The sequence below is a fragment of the Lithobates pipiens genome, unplaced genomic scaffold, assembly GCF_037356315.1.
Source record: "Lithobates pipiens isolate NorthernLeopardFrog02 unplaced genomic scaffold, aLitPip1_a1.2 Scaffold_19, whole genome shotgun sequence".
NCBI lineage: Eukaryota > Metazoa > Chordata > Amphibia > Anura > Ranidae > Lithobates > Lithobates pipiens.
In genome coordinates, this window is record NW_027507764.1 from 27985396 (window position 1) to 27992602 (window position 7207).

Below are 7207 nucleotides of genomic sequence, written 5' to 3' on the forward strand. Positions count from 1 at the left end.
AGAGAGGTTTTTTATTTTATCTTGTTTTGCTTTTTTTTTTGGGGGGTCCCTCTTTTTGAACCTACTCTTTTGAGTGAGTTTTTGTCTCTTTCTTTCTTTTACCTCTTGTTACTATGGAAATTTAGCTATTATGTTTTACATGTCCCCATGGTGACCTATATAAACGCTGCTGCCCTCCCCCTGGTATTGACAATGTGATCCCAATTCCTGTTATTAATCTGCAATACATCATATGTTGACTTATGTTGTTTAGTTCCTATTTTGTTAGGGATGTGATGTTGTATAATATTTTTGTATGATTAATTAATATTTTTTGGTTTCTTTGTTAGTTTACTAGTCACACAAATCTCTCACTCCAGAAGAAGCGTGTTAAAACATGCAAAACATGTAGAGCTTGTTAGGTCGCCCGACTTCTCCTTGTGGCCTAGGCTCTTGGAGATGGCTCAGTGGAAGTCCTCGCCGGCGAGATAACCAATGACTCATACACAATTGTGATGCTGAAATGGTTACAATCTTTAATTCTGGTTTTGCCGTTTTATACTATTTTTACAAGACTCTGCCCCAATTTTTGGGGACCAATCAAAATTATACACATTAGCTCACATTATTCATTAGCTCATTATTCTGTAATGTCTTGTGACCTTAACCTCTGTATTTCAAAGCTTAAGTTCAATAGTTTCTTACTTTCTGTTATCGTCTGCTGACCATGACGTGCCAGCCACAACTTCCTAAAAACCAAGTCTAGCCTTTCCATACCCAGTAACAGTGTACAGAGAGGAAAACCACAAACAGATGCGTCCTGAAACAAAGACATTTTTACAGAAATAGATAGACATGATCATGAGATAATTCAGTATTAAGCAATACTATCATGAGATAGATTTTCTAAATTGTATCAAGTTAAAGTTTCTCTAAATTACTTAAGCAGATTAGCAATCCTGTATTGATATAAGCAATATATCTCCAGGGTAAAAGCAATAATCAGAATCAACAATCAATAACGCAATGTATTATGGAATCTCCTTACAGAGCTTTCTCCTTCTCAAGCAGTACAGCCAATACCGCGAGTAGAATAATCATATTTCTGAAGATTATGTATTAAATGTTTACTATCTATTTTTGAAAATGTGAAATGGCGGTATAGTCTGTATATTATGGAGGATATGAGTCCTGCTGTGATGTTTTTTTTAGTAATCTCTGTTGTCTAGTACAATGGAAAAAATAACATGTTCTTAATAAAATGTTGATTTTTATCTCTATTCTATGATTGTTATTTTATATATGGTGCCTAAAAAGTCCAGAAGCCCCATCTTTTGTCTTTTTTGTAAAAAAGAATAAATAGTGTTTTTTTGCATGTGAACAAATTTAAATAAAGTTGGTGCTTTTGCAGTTGCAAATGGTTTCTTGAAAAAAAAAAAGTCTGGCTTTTTTCTGTAACAATTTGAAAATGGACTGTCACACGTTTCCAGATTTTGACAATGGCAAAGAGAGCACTGACTTTGTTTGACACCCATCTTATGTTATGCAAGTCCTGAAATTTCAGTTTTTTTGTTTTTTTTTGTTTTTTTCATGAAAACTTTCAGCTGCGTGCTTCAGCTGTCACATTCTCTTGGGTGCATGCTGGTAAAATTGGTACAACTTCTTTAAAACAGAGTCAAGGTTATCAAGGGAGTTGGTGGTCATCCAGTCCTCTACTGAATTGAGGCAGTTTTCTAGTTGTTGGTGGTGATCTTTTTGTCCAGTGATACAGAAATACAGTTGCGTGTCGTCGGCGTATGATTGGAAGCAAAGGTCTAAACATCTGATGATTTGGAGGAGTGGGCGGATGTAAATGTTGAAGAGAACTGGTGACAAAGGTGATCCTTGAGGGACTCCGCAGGTGACTGGCCGGGATTCAGAGAAGAATTTTCCTAGTTTCACTGTCTGTGAGCGATTTCCTAGGAAGGACGCGAACCATTGGAGATCTACGTCTTGGACTCCGGCTACTTCTGTGAGGCGGACGAGTAGAGTATTGTGATCTACTGTATCAAACGCTGCGCTGAGGTCTAACACATGGTGGGCATTTTGATGTACTCTCTGTACCAGTCCATTTCCAGCTTCAGTCGTGCTGGTAGCATCACCTGGACATGCAAACTCCAGGCAGGTGGTGTTGCAGTTGGAATTCAAACCAACTTAGATGGGCTTGGCTGTGTAATTGAAGGCTGGGGTTTGTATTGAAGATTTGCAATGTTGAAGGCAAATAAATCATAGAGTGGAGATTACGTTTGAGGCAGCAGTTTTAGAGGGGGCAAATCACAGAGATAGTTAATCATCACCCATGTCCCCCTCTACTGTCTTCTGCTGGAAGACTTGGTGTTGCCAGCTATGTGCAGATCTTGGCAGATATTATCCATAGCATAGGTGAGTCTCTCCAGTGGGTATCCATAATCACAGAGGTTCACCAGAGTGTACAACTGTCCTGTAGAGTATTCATACAGAGGGTTGTGCCAGTGGAAATAACTGGTTCTTGAAGTGCTCGCCGTTTGCACGGTAACAAATCGATCATTAATTTCAGTCTGATCAGTGAGAATCTCTTCTGCCAACTCATCAGATTCAGTCACCACAGAAACAATCTTCACTGATTCCTTGATCAAGGCTTTGCCCTCCTGTTGGGCCTTTATCCTGGTCAGTACATTCCGGGCCTCAATAGCATCATTGTTAGCCAGGAGCTTCCTCTTTAAGATGGCCATGGATACCTCTGGGCTGGGGATCAGGTATTGTGTTTGGGCTCCAGGGTCATTCATGCGAGGGGGGCGACTGTTTTAGAACCACCCTGGAACTGCCTCATGTTCATCTTGGAAATATTCTGGTTCTAATACTGCATCACACGACTGTTATTGGTGTGTTGCTTGACCAGTAAAAACTGTTTGTGTGGTGTCTCCTTGGACAGATCTTCCATGTCCGAGTCCTCAATCCAGCTGACACTGTAAAGGTCGCCAAGGAATGTGTCTTGCTTCTTGTCATAAGAGGCGCGTTAGGGTTGGTGGCTGTGGTGGTGTAAAATGTCAATGTTGTTGGGGAGGTGATTCATCATGGAGTCCAATTCACAGGGTCAATGTATAGAACCATATTTTTTGTACTTCTTGTTGTCATACATGTACTGAATGGTCTTGTTCAGTTCCTCTGCATGAAGGCCAGCAGACCTCTGCGCCACCTCTCAAACTGCCAGGAAGTTGTCAGGAGTGACAAACTTCTTTTGTGTAGTCCTTCAGCGCTCCCGCATACACGTCTGTCCTGTTGGGACAGTTTTTATGATTCTTCCTTTGGTTGGATTCTCTTCATTATCTGCAATATTGTTGTGCATTATCGTCACAATTTGTTCATCAGGGATGCCGTTCTTCTTGACGATTTGATAAGCGTGGCACAAGTCAGCCTGATGTCTGAAGTTGTACCAGCCATTGGAACTGGCCACCAGGACCACTCAGTGTAACCCCCCCCATGTTCTGGGTCATTGATGGGCATGTATGTGAAAACAAACAAAAACACTGCGCTATCCAAGCAAAAAGTTAGAAGCAGCTAACACACTAAATTGGATAATTTCAGTTCAAATAATATGTGTACAAAAAGTGTTGCGCTAAAGAACATGTACAATGTGAAAGTGTACTAATAGTGACTGAATGTCTCACTCATTTATATTTAAGAAATAATACTAAACATCTGGAACAATGCCTAATACCAAGTGAACTGTAAACAAATAAATATAAACAAAAAAAAGTCTTTTGCTAGAGGATCATAATTGTGCTCGCCCTTGGTGCAAACATGGAGAGATGGAAATATTCATTCAGTCTATAGAATGTTTGATCCAAAAACACCCTGGTGCTGACACCACCACACACAGAAGGATGTGAGCTTACCGACTCCAAATGACCCTGGCGAGCATACACTCCAGGGGTCAAATACGCTTTTCAGTTATACAGATAAGAAATCCTCGGGTCATGGAAGATGAGCTCTCAGTGATGATGGTTACTCCACACTTGTTCAAACTGAATTGGACACGGAGCCAGCGCTCCCGGAAAAGATCACACTCCCGGAAAAGATCCCACTCCCACTCAAGGAACCATGTGGAATAAGAAGATTGGGCCAAATAGCGTAATTCCGTACAATAAACAAATTTATTAAAAATAAATCACACTTACATTTAAGCAGTGAATTGAGCGCTTCTCAAATAAAAAGGCAGCAGTAGTCTTCCCAACGCGTTTCGTCTCCTTGGACATCGTCTGGGGTGTCACTCTACTGCTGCACCACTTACTTATATAGTCCTAATGATTGAAATCCCCCTCCCAGTGTCACTACAGGCCACTTCTGGTTTCGGTCCCAAAATGGCTGCCCCGCGGGTGTTTCAAGCCTCTTTCTCAACTACAGGAAGTAAACAAACCCAAATGGGCAAAGATCTACTTGTGGACCAGAACATAAAAACATGTAAAAAAAGAAAGAAAAGAGAAGGCCATTGGTAATTATATGACATATATTCTGTGGAAATCATATAGTGCCGTTCCTCTTATAAATGGTTTATTAACTTCTCTCACAAGATAAAAACTGAAGGGATTGAATCACTAATGGTATGATGACCCGGAAGTGACGCGGGCAATAGCTTGTCGTCACTTCCACTTGGTGTATTCCAAGAATGCCAGCACGCTGTGATACAAACCAAATGTGTGGACAGCATCACAGCGTAATTTCCGGTTTCCCGGAGCGCAAACAGTCCGTTGTGAACCGCACAGTGACCCAGGAAGTGAAACTCCAACAGGATCAACAACAAGAAGGGAGAACGTCTTATGGGCGCATCGACGTCACTTCCGCTCGGCGTTCGCTTGGAGCGCAACTGCGCAACCCAAGCAAACCCAAGCCACCGGAAATGACCTGACTCCCATTACATCATCTCTGGTCATCAGATGGAACGCACAACACGTAACTAGAGATCTGAGATGGAAAATGGAAGTATATATGCTCGCAAAGATCCATATATGAACATATGGCTTCATATGCCACTATCCAATTTAGAATAGAAATAAATTATATTTCAATGCACCCACAGAAATTATACAAAGGTCCACCCATTCTTCCCTCATAAAGTCGCATAAGAAGCAACTTAAATGTCACACCTATAATGGTGCTATGTATGCGACCATTCTTCAAAAACAGAAAATTTTAAATTAAAGATATACCTCACATGGCCGGGAGCACTTCCCTACCAGATGTATAACCCATTTTATTCGAATGAAAGGAAAGGGTATTTTTGTGGCTTGTATTGACAGGGGAGAGAGAGATCAACTGCCAATATAGACAATGTACAGATACAAATGTCAAGAACTTAAAAATGAAATGCAATAAAAATATATAAACAACTTATGTGCTCTAACCCTATATACAAGAAAACATTATAGTAAAACATGAACGAAAATATGTATCTTAGTCATTAAAGGGATATTGGACAGAGGCATCCCATATCACAAAATCATTTCTTAACGCGATATCATGATTCATTAATAAACGCATTGATGTCCCATTCCACGTTCAAACCGAACGGGGAATGGGTCTGGAGCTCATAAGTCCAGTAGGTCTCTAGGCGAGACACTCCCCTCGTTAAGGCACCACCCCTCCATGGGGGCACATATTTATCTATGGCCACAAACTGGGTTCCTGTTCAATTACTGTTATGAAACTCCCTGTAATGCCTGGGGACTGTATGTTTAGAAACCCTCCCTTTAACTAGGGAAATATGTTCCCCCACTCTAACCGAAAACATCCTTCAGGTACGCCCCATGTATTGCTTACCACATGGACAAGTTATAAGATATACAACATAGCGAGTACTGCATGTACAAAAGGTTTTAATCTTGTATGTCTTATTCGTTGTCATTGATTTAAATTCCGTAATTTTATGTCTGCCAAGTGTGTTGTGTTGACACACTGTGCACTTTTTACAAGAAAAGTAACCAATCAAATTATGGAAAAAAGATGGACGGATGGGCGGATTTATAATATTTGGCGCAATCCTACTCTGCAAGGACGGGGCTCCCCTGTACAGCACCTTCACTTTATATGGTAATCGAGGGCCTAGTATCGCATCATTCTTAAGTATGTCCCAATGTTTTTTAACTATGGCCTTAATTTGTTTATGTTGTGTTGAAAAGGAGGTTAACATGGCCCATTTTAAACTGTCATTCTGTTCCCTCGGAGGCTTCATTATGAGTAGTGAGTTTCTATCCACTCGAGTTACCCTATCTAATTCTGCCTCTAGGCCTTCAACGTCATAGCCCTTATCTACAAACCTCTGTTTAAGAACTTCTGCTTGCACCTTAAATGAATCAGTCTGGGTGCAGTTCCTACGGAGCCTAAGGAATTGACTCCATGGAACGGAACCCAGCCACGACTGATGGTGGCAGCTGTCTAAAGGAATGAAGCTGTTACGGTCCGTGGGCTTAAAATAGGTTTCGAGTTCACATTTCATAATGCCCAACTTGATTACCAGATCTAGAAAGTTGATTTTAGTGGTGCTCATTTCATAGGACAATTCAATGCCCCTATCATTGGTATTTAAATACTCGAAAAATTCCTGTAATGAAAGTGGGGAGCCACTCCATAGGAGGAGGATGTCGTCTATGTAACGTGCCCAGAAAACAAATTAAGGATTCTGTTGGGCATAGACGACATCCTCCTCCTACTTGGCCATAAAGAGGTTTGCCAAACTGCGTGCAAACTTGGCACCCTTGGCACCCTTTGAACCAAAAATAATTGTGTTCAGTGGCGAACTCCAGGAGCTCCACAATATAATCACACTGAGGGGCAGTCAAAGAGTGCTCTTGATTTAAAAAATGGCACACCGCTTCAATGCCTCTCTCGTGTGGTATACACGTCGGCAGTTGCCATAATGAAGTGGTCCTGGAGCTCAATGTTTCTTAACTTCCTTATTGTGTCGCCAGTGTCTTTAAGATACGATGGAGTGCCCTTAACCAGTGGCTGTAAATAAAAATCTATATAGCGTCCAATTCGTGAAGTAATTGAGTTGATTCCACTGACTATAGGCCTCCCAGGCGGATTGGCCAGATTCTTGTGTATTTTTGGTAAATAATAAATCGTGGGTATCCGTGGGGCTGTGGGAATGAGATAAGATTTTTCTTTATTTATGAAACCCATTTCGTGGCCCTTATTAACAAGCTCTTTAAGA

At 41.0% G+C, this 7207-nt stretch overlaps 1 pseudogene; it reads right to left on the bottom strand.

The window, feature by feature from the left end:
- Nucleotides 1–2327: 2327 nt before the first annotated feature.
- On the bottom strand, nt 2328–3501 carry LOC143997965 (legumain pseudogene; annotated as a pseudogene).
- Nucleotides 3502–7207: the final 3706 nt, after the last annotated feature.